Source organism: Anas platyrhynchos, chromosome 3 (genome assembly GCF_047663525.1).
Source record: "Anas platyrhynchos isolate ZD024472 breed Pekin duck chromosome 3, IASCAAS_PekinDuck_T2T, whole genome shotgun sequence".
Lineage (NCBI taxonomy): Eukaryota > Metazoa > Chordata > Aves > Anseriformes > Anatidae > Anas > Anas platyrhynchos.
In genome coordinates, this window is record NC_092589.1 from 107,584,244 (window position 1) to 107,610,468 (window position 26,225).

At 37.4% G+C, this 26,225-nt stretch overlaps 1 long non-coding RNA gene across 3 annotated transcripts in view; it reads left to right on the plus strand.

Moving 5' to 3' along the window:
• The window catches only part of LOC106019471 (uncharacterized), an 89,865-nt gene that overhangs the window by 32,259 nt on the left and 31,381 nt on the right, over positions 1-26,225 (plus strand). Inside the window, exon 6 of one of the 3 annotated variants that reach the window (XR_011808579.1) lies at positions 7-449. The exons of the other annotated variants lie outside the window; for them this stretch is intronic. This is a non-coding gene — a long non-coding RNA (uncharacterized lncRNA). Of the gene's footprint in view, positions 1-6; positions 450-26,225 lie in introns of those variants that run through there. 3 annotated transcript variants of the gene reach the window in all.

A 26,225-nucleotide genomic window follows, 5' to 3' on the forward strand; every position in this document is an offset into this window, starting at 1 on the left:
TTGCAGGGGATCCTTCATAAAGAAAAAACATACCATGCCTTTGATCAGCTTGTTAACCTTCTCTCTTTCCATTTTTAATTTTTTACATGGAGGACTCAGGAAGCACATATCATTCAGGAATGTTCACCATTGGTTTACACAGTTATTTTAATTATATTTTGGCTTTCAACTTTGGTTTTTGTCTTAATAATTTATAATATTTTTGTGGTACTGAGCACTAAGCTTATGTTTTACTGTTACAAATCTAGAATCCCATTCATGTATCACAGTAGTGGATGGCCAGTTCAATGTATATCTCTGTTTCTTGTTTCCTTTTTTGCCTCACTTTCTAACCAATTTATCTGCCACTTTGTCTCTCAGTCACTTAGCATCTTGAGGTCCTTCTGCAGTTCTTCACAGTCAGTTATACATTGTCTTTGCTTGCTTCAAGAGAAACCCAGTAGAATGACCTGAAGTATAGCTAGCTCAGTTTCAAGTAATAAGAAGAAAGAAGTGATAGAAAGGATTTTCTTGGAAGTTTCTGACTGCTGGAATTTACTTCAGCAACTCATAGAACCAATCATTCAAGTTCTGTTTTCATTATTTATTTTTAATGTAAAAAGAGGAATAAGTGTTTTGTTTTTCCTTCAGCCCCTTGCACTTTAGGTGGGTCAGAGGGTATGGGCTAATGTGTTTCCAAGTTGAGAGAGGTAAGCATGTTTTTTTGAGGTAACAGCTAGTAGGGTCTTTTAGAGTAAAGCAAGCTATATAGTAATAGATGTCTTTACTGCATGCAGCTCTTCTTCAGGTGACTAATTTTTAGAGCATGCTTATGGATAGGAAGATGATGTTACTTTGTATGTTTGCTTTGTGATTCTAGGTCTCTTATGATTTTTGCAGAATTATGGCGCTTATTGTGAATGTGACTTTATGCCTTCACCTGTATGTCAAGTGTTATCAAAGTTACATCCTTGATGTTAAAGCTATGGAGCAGGGTTTAGGGGAAATGTATCATTCAAGTTTTCTTTTTTACAAAATCTGTATTAATACTTTTCCTTTATCCATGTGCCCCATAATACTGTGATAGCTTTGGCTAATTTATATGACAGCTTTCCCTGTCTACAGTAGTTTGTAGGTAATATGGCTTCCCATGATCCCAATGTGTTTTTAGAAGTATTTTTTATTAGTTTAATGATTTCTCCATGGTTTTCTACAAATGTTTTTTGACTTGCCTTGCTAAGATTTTCACTTCATTTAATCTGTTAATTATTTTGGACTTTCCTTATTCAATACAGCTTCAGTTTCCTGAAATATGATTTTTAGTTTTAGAAATCTCTCTTGCCTTAGTGTTAGATCATAGCTTTTTTTTTTTTTTTTTTTTTTGGTGTACTGTTGAAGGTTTACCTCACCATTTAACTAGGTTTGAGGTATTTCTATCTTCTCTGTTTCCAAGACATATTTCCTTTCATTTGTGTCAATTTTCAATCTGTTGAAAAATACAGATAGGGTATTATCACATAGCAGTCTACATGTGACTTCTGGCCGTGCCTTCTAATTCTTGTTTAACATGCTTTCCCATTTTATGCATCTGTCCTTAAAATTAGGCATTGTCACTGTGGATGGATAACCTCTGTTCTGCTTTCTAGAACATACTCAAATTTTTATGCTCAGTAATTTGACTTTATACATGCTGTATTGTGTCCAGGACAGCTCTTCATCTCCCTCAGTTTTTCCAGCAGAATCTATCTCCTTTCCTGCCCTCTGTGACTAGCACCCACGTTAATCATGAGCAATTATCATGAACTTATGAAAACCAAGATAATGCCATAACACATTTTTCCCCTCTGTAGCACTGGAGTTTCTATCCCAGAGATGGAAATGATCAGTGATACCTTGAAGTTATCTTTGATCTTGCTGTTGCTCAGATCTTCCCATTAGCTTTCAGAGTTCAGCTTGTGTTTTGTTAGAGTAATTTATCTCTGAACACTTTGAGATGTCTTCTATGAACCATCATATACCTTCCCTGTGTCATTTGACATACACAGGAATTCCACTTCCATACATGCCAGTTCTGTTCATGGGTGGAAAAGAACTGGATGCTCAGCATTGAGCATGGCATCATGTCAGGGGCTGAGAAGAGACATGAAAATGCATTGAACTATTGTACTTAAAAACTGTGACATTGCTGTGTCTACTGTGCATCTTAAGCATTATCTTGGATTTTTCCCTATGTGAAAACTTATTGTCTTCTACTGTGTGTTCAGTCTAAAACAAACTCTTCACAACTTGAGGGAGAAAATTTAATTCATGCTGCAATTAGTTATGCATTTTGTCATATTAAGGCATAGTGTGACTGTCTCATGTCACATGGCTCTGTAGGAATTTAGTATATCCAGACGGATTACCCTGTAAAGATCCTGATAATGACTGTCATAAGGACAAAATGGAATCATAGAAAAAGTGCACTGGAAATGCTGTCACACAACTTTTAAATATGGTATAGAAATAAGTATACTGACTACCTAAGGTTAGTCCTAATTTGTCTTTAAGGAGGATACAATGCTATGAATCATTTCTGAGACTAGGCCAGCTTTCAGAAAGGATGAGTTTCAGGAAATGCAAACAAGTTTCTGCAAAGTAATTTCCATTCCAATCCCTATGTCAGTCAAGCTCATCACAGATGAAATGAGCCTATGATTTTGCTTTTTGACTATTTGAAGATCAGATTCCCCTACAATTTCCAATTTTCCACTCATATTTTGCTTGTGATTGTTTATGGTTCTGGTTTGTTTCTTTGTTTTCTGCCATTTTTCCTAGAACTAGTTTTTTTGTTGTTGTTGTTTGTTTGTTTGTTGTTTTTTTGTTTTGGTTTGTTTTTTTTTGTTGTTGTTTGTTTTGTTTTGTTTTGTTTTTCTGAAGGATGCTTTAGGAATCATTTGAGTTCTGCTTTATTATATGCAGGGTCTTCCATGTTTCCATGACTTTTTAATGATAGCTGTAGGAAGTCTCCATGTACTAGCATTTTAAGTAGGATTTGCCAAAAACTTGCACTTTCTTCTATTATGTTTTTGAAAAACATTATCTTGAATTGAGACAAAAACAAAGAGTTTAAATTTTTCACTGAAAGACAAATATAGGAAAATACAATTGGGGAATTAAATGTTTTCTGTTCTTCTTCAGCCTGTTCCACACTGTAGACAGTTGTCTCAAAAGCTGTCCAGTCCCTCAGGCAATTAACTATCTGGAAAATCAGGCTTCATGAGGGATCAAATACCTGCAGAGTTAGTCCTCTTGCTGTGGTTTTACAAAAAGTGACAGTATCTGGGAGCTGAACAACTGTGGAAGTCAATATCTCAGGATAGAGAAGCTCTGACAGACTTAACACATTATCATGAAACAGATCCTAAAATATCAGGAGGATTTTTTGATAAAGGAGTATGTACATTAATGGCTGAGTTTAAATCATATCTTCTGAAGTTGAATGTCATTTGATTACATTCAGCTGTCTTTTTTTCCAAATAATAAAATGTTTTTGTTTGTTTTGTCTGTTTGTCTTTTATGGTCAGAATTTGCAAAGGCTTTCACTTCAGTTGTTTCCTTTTTCCATCATTTTATGTGAATTGAAGAGAATAGCTTGAGACAAATTTCTTAACTTGTACACATGAGAAGTAATTGTTCTAAGATGAAATTGCTTGAATGCATTAGGAACTACTTCTAATATTGCTTTATTGTGACATTTGATCAGTTTGTGTGTGCACAGTTGAAATCATTCATTATTACTGCTCTATTAGTTTTAATTCTTTTAAATGTCTCAACACTGTTCTCCATTTGCTTTGATTATGAGGTCAACATACAAATCTATCACATTTTTAATGCACTTAAGGTTTAGTTCTACATGTCCATCTTTATTACCCACATTGTTTCTTTTAGGAATAGTTTACAGATAGATTACAATGTATCACTGGTTCTTTTTTCAGCTATGTTTCTGTGACACATACATTCCACATGGTAAGACTGCTCATTCAGCCAACCTTCCTTTTAAAAATTTCCCTATGTTCATACATACAATACATGCTGCACTAAATTTGGCTCCCATTACTGAAGATAACCCACTTGACAGTTTAAATCTCATTGGTTTTATATCCACCTATTAACTATAGCCTATTCCTTTTTCTTTCTCCACGGTGGAAGTAAAAAAAGATGCTGTATATCCTGATTAATTGTTTTCAGAATGGAATTAATCAACGTCAGAAACTCTTGCAGATCTGCTTTATAGTTCTGTACCAAGCTAGAATCACTGTAGAATTTAGCAGAACATGAACTAATGCTTAAAACAGCAACTATATATCTAAATAAAAAATTAGTTTGCTTCACTAGTCTTAGAACAGCACTTCTGCTTTTCAGTGTCTATTTCCAGGTGTAAAAGGAGCTATGACATTTTTGAGGAAATTAATCTCCAAAAATTCCAAAAATTCAACTTGAATTTCTAGTTATCTCTAAGTCCGTAATTTCTACCACAATGAGAAGGAAAAAAAAAAAAAAAAAAAGATACAGGCGATAATTTGCTGGCAGATTCAAAGCACATCTTAGAACACTTAAAGCAAGGACTATTCAACCACCCCTGTATAATAATGCCAAGTATTATTACGACTAATTAGGTTCCTAAAAACTTACTGATCATACTTCCACAGAGTCTGATCTCCCCTGTGCTGATTACACATTTATTTCTATTCATTTTCTATTTTTTAAAGCTACAAACTATTATCACCACTACCTGAATTTAGTGTTCTCATTTCACTTTACAATCATTGCTTTATTCTGGTATCTGGCTTATTTTCTTCATTACTTTTCACCTTCTGTGAATGCAGTTTGTGTGCTCAGCAAGAGGAATATGTTTATGGCATTTTAGTGCTCAGAAAGATGGCAGATTGACAGCCTTGGATGCAGAAGCCTTATTTGTATGGTTACAATATATGAGCAACCTGGACCAGTAGAAGATTTCATCAAGGTACCTCAGCTTTCCTGGAAAGGTCACTGATATGGTATTTAGTCCAAGTTCTCACTTCTAAATCTTCTCAGGAGCTTGCAAGTTGTAAAGGGATTTTTTGTTTGTTTGTTTGTTTTTTAATGGATCGCTGCCTACTGAACTTGGATAAATTGGCAATTTCTGCCTTAGGAACACACAAGTTCTCTCATAGGCCAGAAGACATCTATCAATTGCCTGGTTACAACTCTTGCATTCCATTATCAGTTCACAGTACCTGCTCACCCTCCACAGAAATAATCAAGAACATCATAGTATTTGTTCTAATCTAGCTCTTGTGAGATGGATAAATAATTCCATTCCCATTTAAGTGACAGGAACATAGGGTAAATGAGATTAAAAATGATATTCTGTGTAGTATTTAGCCACCCAAGTTTGTACAGCTAAATACATTTATTTGATTTGTGTTTACATGATTTGCCTAAGTCTATATGGACAGTCCATCTAAAAGCACAAGGTGTTTTAAGCCAGCTAAACCCACCACTCTAATGACTTAAGCATTTATTTTTCTTTATTGAGATCCAAACCACTGAATATAAAGATAGATTTTGTACCTTCAAGTAAAGATGGAAACATAGAAACAATCTACCTCTGGAGCCATTTTATCAAACCATTGTTTTGTTTGAATTATAAGAGTTTGAAATATTTGGTGAAGTGCACTGAAGTTGTCACAACTTAAGACGTTCTTAGTTACCATAGTTTCCCTCCTTAGAAAATCACTACTGGCATTACTTTGCATCTTTTATACTTGAATCATGGAGGAATAATGTACATCTTAACACTAGCGCCATGCTATTCCATGTCCAGTGACTTAGCAGAGAGACTGTGATTTTTAAAAATGCATAAGAACCATACAGTCCATTCACAAAGAGGGTCTGATATCAACTTAACATTATATTGTCAAAGCACAGATCATTCATCTACAAATAAATTGTCAACTGTTCAGATGACTGGATTAGTATATCAATGTCCTGGGCACTTTAAATGGACAGAAAGGATCAAAACATAGTGATCAAAACACAGATGAGAAAACAAATTCTAAAAGGAATTTGTTCCTTTCCTCTACTCTGATGCAAAGTTTAAACTGAGAGCTAAATTGCTTCTAGCTGGTCAGGACAGTGCATTGGTACTTGTATCTTGTTCTCAAGCTTGCTTTGCATGGAAAACAGTGAAAGAATAACAGTACATCTGTAGATAAATCACATAACATCGCTGCTTCAGATCTAAAATTACATGGGTGGGGGCACTTCTGAATCACCACCTTAAGAGTCGTCTCCATTACCATAACATAAGGTTATAGACCACAGCCACTTATCAGTTTTGTTTAGAATGCCTATAATCAACCTTCTCATTAGGAACTAATAGCCCTTGTTTAAATTAAAAGACAGGTAGTCAACCAGCTCAGATCATGCTAATTAACAGATCACCCTTCAGTTTGGGAAGGTAAGTCTTCTTGCTGATGTATTATGGTACAGAACAAGTTCTGAGATTCACATTAATATGTGAAATGTTTCTTTCTTAGTTAATAGGAAAGTGTTTTGATTGTTTTACCTGTTCTAATATTTAAATTATTTGAAAACTGCAAATTTCATAGAGTATACTTGTAGTAGAAGAGATGAAGTTCATTTTATCTACATCCATATTCACTGTCTTGTTACTGTAATGCCTAAAGGCTCATAAACGTCATCATTTTGGTGTGAATATTTGTAACTATTTGCACAAAGTATGGTGTGCTACTTTCTGACATGTTACGGGATCTAAGCATCTACAAACGTTGACATTTCTAAGTCAAAATCCCAGACAATGTATTCGGAAAAATATATATATATATAAATTATTCCTGAAGATGGAGTCATTCACTGTTTTCTTTTGAATTGGCTATTCATCAAAAAAGACAAGTTTTAAAATTGCACAGTGCCACTTTTCATTAAAATTTCAGCTAAACTTCATTGTCCACTGTATAGAAGTTTACATTTGAACTGATTGTCTAGATTCCTTTCATAGTAAATGGAGAGAGGCACATTTAGTAGCAATTCATTTGCAATATTTTCTAATTTCTGTCTGAGAATTAGATGAATTGTTGCTTGAGTATTTTTTTGTCCATATTTGTTTATATTAATCCTCTGCTTTACATATAAAAATATCAATAGGTTCCACCCAAGGGCTTGCGGAGGGTATAAGGGGGACAAAGAGTTCCAGAGTTTGGCTTTAAGGACACACTTTAAAGTGGTAAAAAGCTGGTCATAGCAACTGTCCATGGCAGGAACTTCTATGTGAAACATGTTGGCACATTTATCATTGATCACAGTGATCATTGACACATTTTAAAGACAGAGTTCCTCACACTTGTGCCTACCAAAGAACAACCCCTTCCTATAACAGATTCAGAACTTTGTTTGACAAGAGAATGCAGACAAAAGGAGAAATTCAAATCCTTAGCCAAATACGTACAACAGTCTTTCATCAGCTTGCACACCTTTGAATCTTCAGGGACTAATAAAAAGAATTGCAAGCAATACAAGGAAGAATACTCCTTATATTCACTTTTTCTTTGGGATGCCACTAACATACCAGTAAATGCTGATTATGGCCATATTTGAAACAAGTTTCTTCAGTGATACTACTTCAACACTTGCAAATGCATTGTTTTTTACTGAACCAAATGACACTTTTAAACCTGTCATTATAGAACAATTTGCTTTTAGATTTCCAGACAAAAATTCCCTCTCACTGGAACATTAACACTGAAATATTAGTCTTTTCTTCTTTTTTTAATTGAAAAGATGAAAAGATGGAATTCCTCAAATTAATTCAGTATGAGTTCTGTGTCCAGCTTATTCTGAAACATTTATTTTAATGAGTAACAAAAACTTCCAGGTGTTTAGGTCATTTTAAAAGAACATATCCCTATTAACAAATGTTGAAAAAAAAAATGACAATGAACCTGCTATCCCTTTCCATAATAAAACATGATTGCAGTCTGCCTTTGTTGAAAGCACTAAGACCATAAGGGGCCCTTCACAGTCCTCCTGCTGTAGAAGTAATGTCAAAGTGCTACTAGCAGTACAGTACTGTACTAAAAGTACAACAGACTAGCAGTCAACAGTTTAGCTCCTTATTTTTATTATAATTTGTGGAAAGTAAAAAGATAGCATAACATCTGTGACTGAATTAGAGATACATTCAATGGTGGGAAAACAAAGTTAATGTGGCAGAATGGTTTGCAGGAAGATATTTCTTGCTATATGAAGCTGTATTTTGGCAACTTATTCTAGCACTTTCTGTCATGCAAAATTAGTCCCAAGTGAAAAAGGAAACACAAATATATGAAACTTAAAAGCATAACACATTATGAGGTGCCGTGCTTTCAAATGACTGGCTCTGAAAACATATAACACTGACACTACAAGGGTTTTAGTGCAGTATCTACTCAGAAGGGTCTGCTATTTGAGCAGGCATTTTAAAAAGCCATAAGACAGAAATTATAGAAGACACAAATTACAACCAAAAGAAAGAAGATACAAGATCAAATTTAGAACTTCAAGTCATTTGTTTACTCAAGAAAGTAATTTGAAATGACATTAAATGTTGCATTAGTTTTCAGAGAAAAAAAGTAATTTAAATATATTGGTCATGTTTAATAATAATTAATATAAGTCTTCCAGAAGGATACTACACATTGTTATACTATCTAAAGTAAGCATATTTCAACCAGTTTATAGTACAAGCTCAAAGCTAGAAGAGTTGGTATAGCTGTTTCCATGTAAGTATCTAGTAGAAAAATTAAGAAGTCATCTGTCCTAACCAGGCCCATTTTCATAATTGTGTTGCATATCCAAAGTGCTACATGTGATATTTGTTCCTTGATCTTGCATTTGTCATAAATTTCAATATACATGATACTCATGGAGACTTTCAAGGGGTGCAAAATAGATCCAGGATTAAAAGATGTGTCTGTCCATTCATAGATGAGATATAACAGAATGTGATTATAGAGAATTCTCCTGAAGACTAGAAATTGCTTTCCTAGGAAGGAGGAGCATCATCGTCATTTCAAATTTGCTCTGGGTTTCTCACCTCAAGATTCTGTCCCCTTCGAAGCAATTTTGCAAGCCTACAGCAGACAGATAATGGTTCAAATTCTACTTTCTAGCAACTCCACAAGACTGAACCTTAACCAAGATAACAGACAGAATTGATAGCATGCCATGACCCAGATGGTTGTACCTGGAGAGGGTACATCTATGTGCCAAATTATTTAAATCCCCAGTTTTCTTTTGTATCCTGGTCCCTCTCAAATGAAACTAGAATACTGAGATAGTTTACTCCATGCACCACTGTCTCAAGTCACCATTGACAAGAGCAGAAGTATACATGTTTTCATTCTACATTGTCAACAGCACAACACACAATTCACATTACCCCAAAAACACTTGCCATGCCTTTCCAGGTAACTCAACATCAAAGAGTATAAAAATACTGTTTTGAAGAATTGTGGCACATCTTTGTGTTATTATACTAAACTGAACAGGAAACACTTTTTTCCCTGTCTGAAGAGAAACACCATTTTCCCTTTTTTTCACTGTCTGAAGTCCGAAGTAGCAATCACAGCAACCTAATTGCTATGCTAAGTGGGCAAAGCCTTTCTGCCTAGATAAGGCTGACTCTGAGCAATGTGGTAACAAGCTACTTTGTACCTAGAGGTACAAAGATGCTATCTAGGGATAATTTCTGAGGGCAAAAATTCCTTTAGCCATGGAGACATAACCAGTGAGTGATGTGAGAATGAGATTTTAGATAGGTAGGGGCTTTATCTAACAAATCTTGTTTTTATTAAGACACACCATGGATAGAGCTGCAATAATCAAAGCATTCAACAAAAGCCTAAGTGGGTTTTGTTCATGTTATTGAGTATACTGACTCCTTTTCCCTTTTGGCTGCATTTGCTATTCCTTCAAAAAACACTTACTTGTTTTTCTCTATCTCTGAGGACTCCTGAAGGCTTGCAAGTAAGAACCACTTTAAACTAAAGACTTCTTATGCTGATAAGTTGAGCTAGAAGGAAGAGAATGCCTGTGAATTTGAGGAAGAAGTAAAAGGCTGCAGTTAGGCTGCAGTTTTATTCACTTCAGAAAAATACTCTTGCTGCACCCTCTCCTTATTGATGCCACTAAGAAGAAGGTGGGGAGGGAAAGGGGGAACTGTGGTTTTGATCCATCTTTGCAAATTTTTTTGCTGATGTATTTTTGGTTTTCTTCAATAACTGTTCCCTGTAAGTGCAGTGACTGTGATGCCAGGACCCAGACTCTCAGCATTGCTCTAGGGCACTTGTCTGCTCATCATGCTCTTTTTATTGTTATTCTTTCTTTCTATTGCTTCTCCTTGTCTGTTCATCATGCTCTTTTTATTGTTTCTCCTTCATTTGTTGCAAGGTGGTGCAGACTCAGTAGGAAGTGCTGCAATAAAAGGGCCTATGGTTCTAACATGGTCCTAAGAAATAAAAACTCAGGGATCAGTCTCTCCCTGGGTGCATTTCCCAAGTAAGAGTACCCTGCAGCATAGCTCTCCTTGGGCGAGCTCTCCACCAACTAGGCTAAGGCTAAAAAGATAGATAACACCTTCAGCACTTGCTGTCAAGGAAAAGAGAATCAAACTAATTTGATACCTATTCCCAGAAAGAGAGCTTTCCTCTCTCGTTCTTGAGTGAACAGCAGCATTATTTTTTCAGTGTTATTCAGAGTGGAGCCAGACCTGTGACAGAGTCCTGGAAAGGTAATAGTTTTCTCTAGTAATACTCCTGCACAGCATGCTGGCTTTCTAAATAACCTTCAGAAAGCACATCTCACTATCAACTGAACAAAGAGTTTTCCTATCTATCTCAGTAGGTATAGATTGCCCTGCCAATGTGACTATTGTTTGTCTTAACAGGCAAACTGAATCTTGTCTTAGAAATAAAAGTTTACAGAATGTCCATATTAATTCAAACATGGTTAAAATTACACTATCTGAATATCAAGAAAAACTAACGGGGATCTGACTAGAATATTCATTAGTCGACTTTTCCCTCACAGTTCTCTATGCCAGGGCCTGGAGCACCCAAGGGTTTGACTGCCTGGACTCAGGGTCAGTTTCAATAGTAAAGCTGTGCAACCTTGAATGAGAGCTGTGTTGAAAGGGCTGTGTGAAAAAAAAAAAAAAAAAAATGCTCTGAGAAGCAGGGACCTGTCCGCTTCAGCAAGAGCTGCACTGAAGTCCAAGCTCTTGCCTTTGTTTCTGCTATCATGACCATGTCTGGCTGTGCACTTCACCGATCTGGACCAGACCCTGACCCTTTGCTTCCTGGCTTGACCTCAGGAATACCTTGTCAATATGGATGGACTTGCCCCACTTGCTTCACCACAGCTTTTGTCTGCTGGTTGATCTTCCCTTACCGAGGAGCTGTTGCACACTGACACTTTATTCTCCATTCATAACAGTACAAGCCAGGTCATGCTGTTAAAACTGCTGTCAGTCACACAGTTTTGTGCAGCACATTGGACCTGAAGCTAATAATGGAGCTCAAGAAAAGTCTTTAGCACATTACCAACCTTCTTAGCACAGTGAACCATAACAACATTGCTCCCTCTAATCTCCTTCTATCACCACCTGAATACTTCAGTCTGGTTTTCAACAGTCTGTGTTTGGAAATTCCAGGTATCTCAGCAACCATATTCTCATCTTTCTATGACACAGTAAGAACTTTTTGCTTTGGAATATAGCAGATGCCCAAACAATGAACCAAAGATTCATTTTAGTGGAGGAATTGAAACATGAACAATCTGAGGCAAGTCTGCTGTCCCCAAAAAGTCAGTTGGACTATTGACATGATTCAAAGTTATGCATAAGGCTTAAGCACCTTTTAAATCATGAACAAAATAGGGAAGATTTAGTGTTCATACTTGAGTTTGCTCAGCTGTGGAATGAGCTGACAATCTAAAATCTGACAGCTCTTAGAGTGCTCTACCTCCTTTTTTAAGGTTCTGTTACATCACTCAAGTGGCAACAGAAGGGCAAATTGTCAGAAGCAAAGAAGGGAAAAGGACAAAATTTGTTAAACATACCTAGTTGTTAAATAGCTACTACAACAGCAGAAATTTTAAAATAGAAAACTGATAAAAAATAAGAAGAAAGAAAAATCTCTATTGACTGATATCACTTTCAACAACTAACACTTTGTAGAAGCAGACAGACTAGGCCTGCATTTCATGGGGTCCTTGTAGAATGAGTAGGTGTACTGCATCCCACCAAGAGGTCAGTTTGTCAGGTGAGCGAGTTGCAAGAATGCAGCAAATAAAAACATGACATGCAGTTCCTAAATTTAAAACTTTTTTTTTTTTGTTTTGTTAAAATGTTTTCTTTTGATGCAGGATATAATAGCTTCTCATTTATTTTACACATTACCCTGTAGAAAATAAGTAAAGCATATCACTCAGGTAAATTTGTGTTTGTGTTAGTACTTAGGATAAGACTCTTATTACAGTAAATCTGCATTAGAATTTCATTAATACTAAAAACAAGACCATAAATGGGAACAGTAAAAATTGGTTACAGGCCCTATAAGAAATTAAACACTTTAATTGCAATGCCTTCTGGACACTTAGGCATATAAACAATATGCATAATGCTGGACTTCCCCAGTCAGCCCAGTCATATCCTTAGGAACCTGCAACATTTTGCAGGGGAACAACGTTGTCTCTGACCTCTCTCAAGACAACTGTTGATTGTCACTGTTGATTTCCTTTCTGGAACATTAAAGTACTCTTTACACAACTACACAGATTTATCAAGTCTTGCGTAAAGAAAGGGTTGTTAGGCATTGGAATGGGCTGCCCAGGGAAGTGGTTGAGTCACCATCCCTGGAGGTCTTTAAAAGACGTTTAGATGTAGAGTTTAGTGATATGGTTTAGTGGAGGACTTGTTAGTGTTAGGTCAGAGGTTGGACTAGGTGATCTTGGAGGTCTTTTCCAACCTAGATGATTCTGTGATCTTTAGACAGCTGATGTATTGTGTGTCCCTGACTTGTAGGCCTGCAGTGCTGAGCTATGACAGCTCAGCTCTGTATGTGCTCCTGCGAGGTCAAAACCAGTGGGTTGAGACAAGGACAGAAAGAAAAATAAATAAATTATTTAAAAAAAAAAAAAAAAGAGAGAGAGAGAGAGAGAGAAGCAAACTGAAAGAAATAAAGAAAAATAAAACCAATATCAACAACAACAAAAATAAATAAAGTAAGAATGCACAATGCAATTGACTGATGCCCGGACATTCCTCAAGAAGCACCCCACCCCCTCAGCTAGCCAGCTACCACAGTTTTTTTTTGCTGAGCATGATGCCACATGGCATGGGGCATCCCTTTGGTCAGCCTGGGTCACCTGTCTGTACTGGGTCTGTCTGGAATGTTAACTTTCCCTGCAGCAGCCCATACAGTGCTGTGTTCTGCACTTGTAGCTGGAACAGCAGTGGTATCACACCAGTGTTGTGTCTGCTGCTGAGCAGTGCTGGCACAGCATCAGGACTCTCTCTAACCTTCCTATGGGGTGGGCAAAAAGTGAGAAGAGAAACATCACCAGGGCAGCTGACCTAAACCAACCAAAGGGATATTCCATTCCATGTGATGTCACACTCAGCAATAAAAGGTGGAAACATGAAGAAGAAGGGAGGGGTAGGCTCTTGTTGTGAAAACATCGGTCCTCCTCCTGAACACCGGCTGCATGCGTTGAGGCCCTGCTTCAAGGACGTGGTCAAGCATCGCTCATTTGTAGGAAGTAGAGAGCAATTTCTTTCCTCTGCAATTTCACATAGCCTTCATTTGTTTTGTTTATTTTCCTCCCTTTTTTTTTTCCTTTTCCCCTCCCTTTTCCCCTTTCCATTTTTTTCCCTTTAGTTAAATTGTTTAGTTCATAATAATCTTTCTTTTATTTTTATTATTATTATTATTATTATTATTATTATTATTATTATTATTATTATTATTATTATTATTATTATTATTTCCTTTTAATTAAATTATCCTTATCTCAACCCATGAGTTGTTCTTTGCTTTACTTCTTCCCCTCCTCATCTGAGAAGGGGGAGTGAGAGAGCAGTTGTGGTGTTTAGCTGCCCAGCACAGTAAAACCACCACACTGTCCTCACTCTGCCCCCTCCCAACTTCTCATGACATCCCCAGCCTCCTTGCTGGCAGGGCAGAAAAAGGAGCAGAAAAGGCCTTGGCTCTGTGTAAGCACTGCTCTGCAGCAACTAAATATAGGTGTGTTATCAGCATTATTCTCATCCTAAATCCAAAGCACAGCACCTTACCAGCTACTAGGAAGAAAATTAACTCTGTCCCAGTTGAAAACAGGACACGCTTTAAGAGCTAAGCTGCTTTGCCATTTCACTCTGTTGACTGTAGTCAGCTCATTCTAATAAAGGGCAGTATTAGATCCGTTAGCTTCTTGTCATTCGGGCACTATAAGGCAAATTATTAATCATATCCCCAACACTGAGGGCACTAAATCTGTAGGTAAAAGGAAAGCTATGTAGGACAGTCTTTAAATATCACAAAAGAAAAGTGAAACTGAAAATATTTTCCATTTTGATTTTAAGAGATCCAGTTTCACACAGGTGAAATATTGGGGGAGGGAGGGGGGGGCAGAAAACATCTTGGAGGGGATTTGGAAATAGATTGGCAAGTGAACATGTCTGTATTACCCACAGAGCTGAAACAGATCTGTCTGAAACTAAGAGTATGTCGCTTAGGAGTCAGAACACAGTGGGACCAAAAGTACTGACACACTTCAGAGAATGCTTAATAGACATATTCATTAGAACAATAGGCTCATTAAGGCAGGAAAAGACCTTAAAGATCATCTGGTCCAACTGTCCCCCTATCACCACTATCACCCACTAAACCGTGTCCTTAAGTACAACATCCAACATTACTGTAAACACCCAAAACGGACAGTGACTCCACCACCTCCCTGGGCAACCCATCCCAATGTCTGACTACTCTTTCTGAGAAGAAATGTCTCCTCATTTCCAACCTAACCCCTCACCCCACCCCCGGTACAATTTGAGGCCATTCCCTCTAGTCCTATCACTAGTTACCTGTGAGAAGAGGCTGACCCCCAGCTCCCCACACCTTCCTTTCAGGTATTTGCAGAGAGCAATAAGGCTTCCTCCGAGCCTCCTCTTCTCCAGGCTAAACAACCGCAGTTCCCTCAGCTGCTCATCACAGGACTTGTGTTCACCAGCTTCATAGCCCTTCTCTGGACACACTCCAGGTCCTCAATGTCCTTCTTGCACTGGGAGGCCCAAAACTGAACACAGTCACAATTAAGGATTCCTTTTTTAAAGGATTCAAATATCACCATGCATACTCTGTACACCACTGCAGAAATCTGGGAATAGGAGTTAGTGCCAATACCCCAGACTGGACAGACCTGGAGAGCTAACCCTATTTCTTTGATAATACAAGCATATCATCAGGCTCTGTAGCTTATCATTGTACCATGTACTGTATCATGGTCCATAATATTTTGTTAGAATAGCCTTACACACTAGAACAGCAGTACCATTCAAGTAGGAAGAGCAGGACTGTGAGGTTAGACTATAGGGTAATCCTAAACAAGGGATTAACAGAGATCTTCCTCCTTCCAGCTGCATCTTTTTAAGGGAGGTACCTCCCACAAGTTGGCCTTTCTCACACCCTTCAGTGGATTTCTGGATTTTTATAAACTACAGAAAACTCCCACTAGTTTCTTAGGAATTCTTTGTATTTCAGTCATTTACAAGGCATTCTGTAGCTCTGCTTTCTTGATGCCAACTCTTTTCCCCTGCAAGGTATTTGCCAGTTTCTAGCAGTGCTGACAGTTCACTATTTCCTGTCCCTCTCCTACTTCTTGCCCATATTCTCCAGCTTTCTTTGTCCAGTTACTTTGCAGGAAAGCACAGTTTCCAGCTTCCTCCATCTGGCATTACCTGGCCCTCATCACAGGACAGGCAAAGCAGCAGCCTTCCATCCTAATGGGTGCGATATATAGAATTTACACAGTCACCTGTGAAATCAAATCATATGGTTCAGCCACTCACTACAGCTTGCCAAAGGCTGGAAGGTGTCACAAAGCCAACAGGCTTGTAGAAAGTCTCACCAACAATGATTAGAAAGGAAAAGCTCTGTCAAAGGATAACCTCTGTCAAAGGACAATCTCTGTTAAATATGTTGTACAGCACATGCATTGTCGTCTTCCATGAATACAGTCACAGCATCAGTACAGTGAAAAATAACTAAGCAGAATCTGAACACACATGACAGACTCTTAATTAAAACTGATGTAGTTAAAACTATATTACTGGAGTTACCCCAAGCATTCATCTACAACACGGCTATCATTCAGATTCCTAGGATAAGCGGGATCAGTTTCATTGTAGCCACTAGTTTTAACACAACTACATTAAGTTTCACCCTGCCTTTATCTGGCCTAGATATCTCACTGGCCATTCTTTGAACACAGGATTTGTTCAGTGACTCCCCACCTCTCCAGTTTGGAGATGGTGTCTCACATTTTAGGCCGCAGCGTGATCTTTCTCCCACACCGCAGGATCCCAAGTGACACCTAGTGTGTCAGGGAGATGACAGAAAACCATACTGCACTTAGGAAACGTGACACTCTGACAGTCCAGCACTAAAAGGAAATACTTTAGAATCCCAGTTCTCCAACTACCACATTTAAAGAACATGCTCATGTGTCTTAGTAAGCTATTCCTTATCACATGGACCAGCATATAAAAGCAGATGGGCCTTTAGATCATGGAGAAATCTACTGATTTTTTTTTTGTCAGCAGCAGCCTTTAAAATAAACTGTGAATGGGTAGATTAGACTCTACAAAGAGCCTGCATAGCTCTATGAATTCTATACCAGAAATGACTGTAGCCAAATAAATGTTAATGGCTATTTATACTACCTATTCACAGAGGAAATACATTTTTTCTGACTAGTCTGGAATACTTTTGGTGATGCAAAGCTTAAAAGTAATAGATTTTATTTTATATATATGTGTGTGTTTAACAAAATGAAGAAATTAATGGTCAGGCAGGAAAGTTTATCCTTCTTCAATAGCCTTTTAATACATTCACAGTGTTAAACTTATAGTTAACTTCATGAACGCAGATCTTGATCAAATGGTGACAATTCATATTGAATACTGAGGATTTACATAAAATGTTAAATTATATTTTCCTACTTTCTATTATGGACTATACTATCCTTTTCCTTGAAATACTTTTCTAAATAAAGCAGACACAAAATTAAACAAACTATTACTTGCATACATTTAATGTATGCAAGTCCAGCTTCATCACTGTTCAGAACTCTGGAGTTCAAACTAAGTCCCCAGTGCTGTAGCTTCAATAACTGCTCCTCTTCAGTGCCATAATCTGTGATAGCAAATGGGCTTTTTTAATGAATGAAATCATGCAGGTCATTGGTTTATAATTTCAATAAAGAATATTAAAGTTTAATTAAAGATTAATGTGGCAAAAGAAGCCTTTTTGTTGTAGCAGCGAATGCGTGATTTCAATGAATAGCACAGTCATGTAGCATATTCATCTCTTAGCAACATTCCCATTTTATCTTTCCTGGAGCTGTTTTTATACCTTTTACTCTGAGGGCATTTTTTGCCCTCACATCTCTTAACGCCATTTCAAATCTATGGATTCTTCCTGCATAACTTTCACTGGATGATAATATTGGTTTTATTTGCTTGTGGGTTTTGTTGTTGTTGTTTTGTTTTGTTTTCAGAATATTTGGCAACAATTTCAAAGTAAAAGAAAAATTATCTAATGTACACATTCAGGTCATACCTATTTTGGATTAAAATCTTATGATATAAATAATATAATTTATTATTTTTTTTAGAAATGCACTGTCAGTCTTGTCATTTGTCAACAACTTTATACTGCTGTTTTAAGGTTACAGACTAGAATTCATAAAGCTGGAAGTTTTGCTTTAAGTATTTCTCTCAATACAGGTTGTCAGAAATGATTTAAGAACGGAGTTTACCTCTGAATGCTTATCAAGAATCAGGCTCATTTTTCCATTGCCCTTTCTCTCTGTGATCCATGTGGTGTGTTCCTCAAACTCCTCTGGTGCTTCTCAACCCCTTATGTGATGTAACCTCACTTATGAAGCACGGGGCAGGGAAAAGAGCTAAAAAAAAATAAGATAATTTGCTACGTTCAGTGCAAATGAATAACTAAAATGGAAGAGATACTTGGGTGAAGGAAGAAGTAAGAAGTGGTATCTTGGTCTTTCAATTTCAGACTATCAAACTGCCTCAGTCATTTGTGATCTCATGTAAAAGACTCCTTTCTTTCCTTTCCTCTTTCCCACCATGAGAGTACTTAGGGTATGTGTAGGTCTGTGAACACCAATTGTTATACCAGCATAATATCTGCGGTACACAACTGTATTAGAGAACTCTTCTGCACAAGTGAAATCTGAACATATTCTATTAACATGTCATCAGCACTCTCTATTCTCTTCAAGGATTCCATTTTTCTAAGTGTCCTGGGATGTGCTTACTAAAGTGAAAACACTTATTTATTTATTTATTTATTTATTTTTCCCCAAAGCTTTCAATTTTTGAAAGAATAGTTATTCTGACTTCAGCAGCAAAACAACTTCAAGAAATTTCCACCCCCTTCAATTGCCTATCTTATCATTCCTGTACCACTGCTGTGATTTACCACCTCCTCAGGTCTGCCACCACCTTAGTAGTTTGTGTGCTGCAGTAGTGAGCTAGAAGACTGTGACAATCTAGATAAAAAGTAGACCTCTGAAAGAAACGGTCATTTTTAATTCAGGGCATTTCTGTCATCTGCTACTACAGACTCATAAACTATTGTCTCAGCATAACAGGGGAGACAGAGGACTGTGGCACTGGAGAATTTCTTATGGATGATTTCACCCCCAAAGTCAACACATTATATACACCCCAGGGGTAGATATAATCTAACAGACTTTCCTAAAGTAGGGCTGAGATTAAAATCTCTGAAAGTAGATATCTTCATGTGTATATTTACATGGATACTAGGTGTATAAACTCTAAAACAGTTAATAGAGGGAAAGTTGATACATGCACACATTGATTTAGATGGCTTAGTAGCTCACATCCAGGGCACTATGAGATATGGCAGATATGCCACAGGATCATACTGGAAAAATGGTGACCTCTGAACAAGCACCTGAAAAACAGAAGAAACACCCTAAGAAGCCTCAAATGGTGTGAGGTACCTACATTTAAGCAACTGAAGTGGGCTCTAGGAGCCAGCATTAGTGTGAACTACATTGGTGTCCAGCTCCACTGTGTCACTAGCTCTCTGTTGGCTAAATAGGTACTTAGACAGCTACCGTATATGTGGAGACATATATTACAGCCATACATGAAAGTTTCTTAAACTCAAACTGAATCCCAATTCTAAAATTTTATGTCCACACAGTAGATGTTAGATTCCCACATATTGATATCTCATATTATTTGAGACATCCTATGATGTATAATCTACCTGGTACTGGCAGACATGAGATATGGCCTGTGGCAGACTGATGCCTTCCAGAGATGCCAGACATGATATTCAAATTTATACGTCATTATATATATTTATATATAATTTATACGGCATTATACGTCAATATTCAGAAGCAAGGCCTAAGCCCTGAATGGGTAGACATTGCTCATATGTTCATAGACATTTCTCTTACAGCATTGCTAGTGTATGCAATCTTCCACCCCGTGTCACCTTTTAGTTCTGTCAGAAGCATATATCATAGACTTCCTTGCTGATACGGACCTTTAGGCAAGATATGATCTTTCTCTGAACTGGTTCCTTCATAACTTTAAAATCAATTATATTGAAATAAGTGATTTGATGATACAAGGAGGCACTCAGTAACTGGATGAGGAAGAGAAACAAACAGACACAGCAGAAACTTAAGCCACTATTACACTAGGGGAAAAAAAAAAATGGAAACAAGCAATTTCAGAGAAACATAGAATGGTTTTGGTTGGAACGAACCTTAAAGATCATCTAATTCCAACTCCCCTGCCATAGGCAGGGACACCTCCCACCAGACCAGATTGCTCAAACCCCGTCTAATCTGGCTTTGAACACTTCCAGGGATGGGACATCCACAGCTTCTCTGGGCAACATCTTCCAGTGTGTCAATACCCTCTGAGTAAAGAATTTCTTCCTAACATCTAACCTAAATCTATGCTTTTTTAATTTAAAACCATTACTCCTTGTCCTATTGCTACATTTCCTGACAGAGTCCCTCCCCAGGTTTCCTGTAGGCCCCCTTTATGCATTGAAAGGCCAAAAGGCTCCCTGGAGCCTTCTCTTCTCCAGGCTGGACAACCCCTGCTCTCTCAGCCTGTCCTCATAGGAGAGGTGCTGCAGCCCTCTGACCATCTTCACAACCCTCCTCTAATCCATTCTAATATGAAGGGAGAGGTTGGTCGCACACTGGAACAGGCTCCCCAGTGAAGTAGTCACTGCACCAAGCCTGTCTGAATTTAAAAAGCAATCACAGAATCACAGAACTGTAGGGGTTGGCAGGGACCTCGAAAGATCATTGGGTCCAACCCCCCTGCCAAAGCAGGTTCCTCAGAGCAGGCTGCCCAGGTAGGCGTCCAGACAGGCCTTGAATATCTCCAGAGGAGACTCCACAACCTCCCTAAGCAGCCTGTTCCAATGCTCCGAGTCCAATTGGACTGTGCACTTAGTCACATGGTCTAAAATTTTGGGTAGACCTGTGTAGTGCCAGGAGTTGGACTTGATGATCCTTATGTGTCCCTTCCAACTCGGGATATTCTATGATTCTGTGATTCTAACATGTCCGTGTCCTTCTTGTGCTGGGAACCCCAGAGCTGAACACAGTACTTCAAATGGTGTCTTAAGAGAGCAGAGAGAGAGGAAGTAAATTTGGAAGGGAATATGGATGGGAGGTCTCACCCAACAAGATTTCTGAAGAAGCATGAATGTGGCTGCCTCTCTTTGGAACTTCTTCCTGGACATTAATCATTCTCTTCCTTCCCAGTTCTTTAGGGAAGAACGTCTTCATATCAGTCTCTCATGTCCTGGGTGCTTACAGGTCATGACTCTCCACTTCTTCCTACTCTTCCTTTTCCTGTCCCTCCTACTATTTTCTTTGAATTTATTATAGGATTGAATTCTTGCACCAAAGAACTAAAAATAAAATCATTTGGTTATGGATGTCCTGGTATCTCTTGGGTCCAGGTGTCCCTGTAAATTGAATGGATGAGATCAGATGTGTATGTACTGTGCAGTGGAGCATGACAGATCTGTTCAAGATGGAATTATGAGCATTGTATGGACAGTAGTTTGGGTCTAAAAAACAGTCTGAATTAAAAATTACAGTTCTGCACCCAATATAATGGCTTCATATTTCAGGCTTATTTAAAGGTAACCTGGAAATGCTGTCCTGCAGTGCCGAGTTGTCCATAAATTCCTAGGAGCGTGGCACACATAAAAACAGCATAATCAGAGCTTTGTCTCACAAAATAACTGAAACACTTGAAATTTTAATGCATCAGCACCTCAAAACATCATTGATCTCAACATAGCTATGACTGTTTTCCTCCATCTCTTTCCTCCAGAGCTTTTACTGCTGAAGATACACCATTTGTCTTCATGAACAGGTATATTTTTCACAATGCTTCTACCTTCCTCACCTGAAGCCACTTTGGTAAAGCCTGAAAAGTGGGAAATAAAACCAAAGTGTACTTAGTCCTACCCAACCCTAAGTGCAAACCACTTGCTATTTCTCTGTAGCCACATCTTATCTTTTCTATCAAACTTCATTTGTGTTTTTAAATCTTGAGGAAATGGTTTGAGCGGGCTTTGAAACAGTTCTCAAGGGAACAGGGAGGAAAGGGTGTCTTTGGACAGAAAAGAAACTATTGAAGAAACTTGCACAAATAATAGACAAAAAAGCCAGCAGTTCTTTGGACAAAAGTACTCATCACACATTTATGTTATAAATCAATTCTCTCTGACACTGCCCGCTACCACTTCCCACTGACATCAACAGTCTCTACTGTGTACACAGTCTGACAAGTTCCTAATCCTTTTGCTTGAGAAACATCTTTGCATACTTATTACTCCAAGAAGTTAAGTGTTGGCTTTGCTGGTTCTTAGAGATATTTAATAGAGTGCACTGTGTAATAAGACTCCTAGGAAGAAACCTGGTGTGCATATCACACTTGAAAGTCTACTGCTATACACAGAATTTGTTTTTATGTACTTTGTAAGAAAGTATGCTATAAAGTCTTGCATTACTTGAGGCAGTACAGGCAAAATACGAGGGAGAACCAACTGGTGAATTCTTTTTGATGATAACTACATTGTCATGCACTAGTAGAGGGGTGTCAGGGATTTCTTTCAGATTCCAGGACAATCAAGAAATCACTCATGGGAAAAGTAAAACAAGTAGAAACAGGGAAGGGGTAAAAAGGGGGAAAATATTAAAAATGAAAGTGATAAAAAGTTTACTTACGTATTCTCCAGAAAACACAGGTGCACAATTTAGTGTTTTCACCCATATCCTGTGTCTGGTATGGGTTTTCCATGTAATGTCCTTACCACACTCGAGCTGTGATGGGTTTAATATCATCTTCCCTGGCAGTTGGCATCAGGGGCATTCCCACTGATGGGTGAGTTGTCAGTCCAAAGGCCAGCCGATAGTGATTTTGAGTCCATACAATGAGTAGGTGATTCCTTCATTTAGAACTTTTCTTATGCCCAGCTGGGGCATAAGGACTAATGCTCAGGTGAATATGATGTTGGTGATGAGCTCCTGCTCAGCTCATGCTCCAGGCTGTGTCTAATACCTAGCTGTCCTTCAGTTTATTCAATTTACATTACTTTCTTCCCTTTATCACTGTTTGTGTGAGTCTGTGATGTCAGTAGTGATTCATGATGGTGTGGAAATCCACCAGGCCTCGGCCTGTCACTTTGCTCAACCCACACAGTGCAGTGACTCAAGTCATAACATACCCAAGAATTCTTTGAGGACATCCCAAAGGTAGCTCCTTCCTGATGGGCTATGCCATCCCAAATCCTGCCCTTGCTTGTGCAATGCTTGCCACACGTTCACTGGATTTTGGGATAAGCATTAAGAGAAGGACTCATTTGGATAAATGACACTATAAATCGCCAACATCTGGGCTAGCCATGCTACACTCCCTTGACAGCCAGTGATGAATAGCGGTCATTTCCAGAACACAATCCATTGCATTGTAAAGTAGATATTTGAGATGTCTACTACAATTCAGATAAATTACATCCTGAAATTCTAAGAGTTAATGATATATTAGACTTGGCTTTGGTTACAAGGAAAGAAATTTCAGAAGAACTAGTTAGAAAAAATAGCCTTGGAAGCAGTAATCACAAATTTAAATTAAATAGTCTGTAATTAAGGCACTGTTTCAAGAGGGATGACTTTGAGCTATTAAGAAAGCTAGTTATTACATTCAGTGTGACAGGAAAATAAAGGATTAGAACACAGTGAAAGTCTGTAACTTCTTTTATGTGCTGTGGAACTTCTACAATTACAAGGAGAAACACTGTACAAAAGGATTTCAAACTGTCCACCCAATATTTCAGAAAAATATGGGGAAAAAAAAAAAAAGAAATTAAAGAACTGGGGATTCAACAGGAGCAAAATATGTATTTCTAAAAATAGAAAATAGAAAAAGAGTAAAATAGGTGTCAGAACTCAATTCATTTCTTACAAACTAAGTCAAAACAAACACTAAAATGTTATCCACTGGAAAGTGCAAAAGCAAGGCAAGTAAAAGCAGATATTAAGACAAGAATGATTTAAAATAATGTAAGTATGATTTACGGAACAGGTGACTGATAATGTGTTTCAGTTTTCAGTTTGATAATATTGGTTATGGAGACGATAGAATAGACTAGTGAGAGTTAGTAACTTAAACTAAGGAAGTGTGAAATTTGATAATTAAAGAATTATAAGAACATCGTGGAAGAGTGATTAAGACTGAAGCATAGATACTAGCATTTTCCAACTGTTTAGGAAAGACAGGAACAAAAGTATAAAGGAAATGCAAACAGTAGACATAGAAGCAAATTTTATTTTAAAAGAATAACTTTAACAGAGTAAAAGTAGGAAAACAGTAATGGTAGGAATATACCTGTGAGACTCTCAACTGTAGTTACATACATGTAATATGGTGCCCAGATTTTGGGTATGTGCCCAGACTGTATACCCACTCTCATGTTTCAGCTAATCTCCTTTTTTACCTTCTTCTGTTTCTCTTAATTTCTCCCAGCTACTCTTCTAGTCAGCAACATCAAGTGATTAGATTTTAAGTACAACTTTGTCCATGTTAGTGGTCTGATGATAGCCACGAAATAAAATCTATCAAACAAAAGGTGAATTGAACTTGATATCTTCATGCACTGAGAGTTTCAACCCCTGGGTTCCACTGTGCAGTTAAAGTATTTGAAAAACAAGTTCCTCTGCTGAGCTGTTTAGCCACCAAATCCTACCTAATCTACCCTCAACTATTTACACTCGACATCTGTACTTAGCACAGCATTAAACATCTTTGCCACTGCAGGTATTTAACCTTGAACTGACATGTTTCTCAGAAGTATAGTGTTTACAGAGAATCCTGCAATCCTCTTGACACAAAGTGCTGATTATCTTCCATTCCTTTCTTTTCCAAAGAAACTGTGGCAATTTGGCAAGAATTTTTAAGGAATGAGTGTTTGGTCCACTCTTACTCCTATTAAAGTCAACAACCAAACAATCTGCAATCAACTTTATAAATTCTTTATGACCTTTATATTTTTATTTAAATGTTTAATTATTATTATTTTTTTATTTTATAACAGTTTATTTAAAAGTTTTTAGAAATAAGTTCTGTTTGTTAGAAGAAATTGTTTATGATTATGAAAGGTGGCAGAACTGGGGACTACTTCCTCAAAGCTGTTCAAAGTAACTATTTCTTTTTCGCATTCTACTAAAAGCATTAAGAAGTTCGCTGGTGCAGATTAGCCACTAAGTGGCTAACAGGGAGGTTTTTATTTTAATGTGCAATCAAGCAGACAAATGAAATAAGTTACTTAGCAGGTGCCCAGTTGAAATCTGCCGGTTACTTTAAGAATTCTTTTAATACACTAAGCAATTCCATTTAGGAGGAGTCAAGGCATTATTATTAGCCATCAGCAGGTATGGATCAAAATATTATCATAAAGACAAGAACTAGAATTCTCTTCTCAAACTAGTATATCTGTTTGCAGTGTACCAGTACATTCCTTGAAGTTGTTTTAACTTAAGCTCTCAAGGAATGCAGATGACCTGACAATGGTCATGATTTATTCATATTTTCTTAGATATTTCTCTGAGTCATAAAAACAGAGTATAACATAGTTTATCTGTGACATGAGATCATTAAGACTAGAACGTAACAAATGATCTCTCTCCTGGGCAGAGTTCTTTAAAATGCTATTCCTAAAAATTTAGTGGCCTCAAAAAGTTCACCACTTTGTCATATCTACCACTTGTATCATATTAAAGCTATTAATGCACGTATTTTGCAGTCTGATAAATGGCTATGTACAGTATTGTAATGTGATATGTCAGATTGAAGCACAGATCATTGTAAACTTGTATTTTTACTTGGAATAATCCTAGATAAGGGAACTGATATTTAACAAATGTTTCCATAACAAATATTTCCAGTTTACACAGATTGAAATGTTTTGGCATCACTGCAATCAGTAAAATGTCTGAAAAGGATGGATCATGTATTATTCTTTCACCCAATGAGTACTGCTACAGAGACAGAAAAGAAGCTGAACTGAATGACTAGAGGAGTTAGTTGTCCTTTTATCAGCAAGGCATTTTCTTTAATATTGTGTTTATTTAAAGTGCAAATTAGCCAGATGTTCAAAATAGTTTTATCGATTTTTCTGGGGGAGGTGCTGGTTCTGTTCAATTTTTAAGGAAAAGTTCAAGCCCTGGATCTACTCAGACTTTGTCAGTCTGATAAATAGACTGAGAGGTGACTGATAGGCAATTGATAAAAGGATGCAAGGAATGCGTTGTTCCAGAAACAGTGTTCTTGGTGGCAA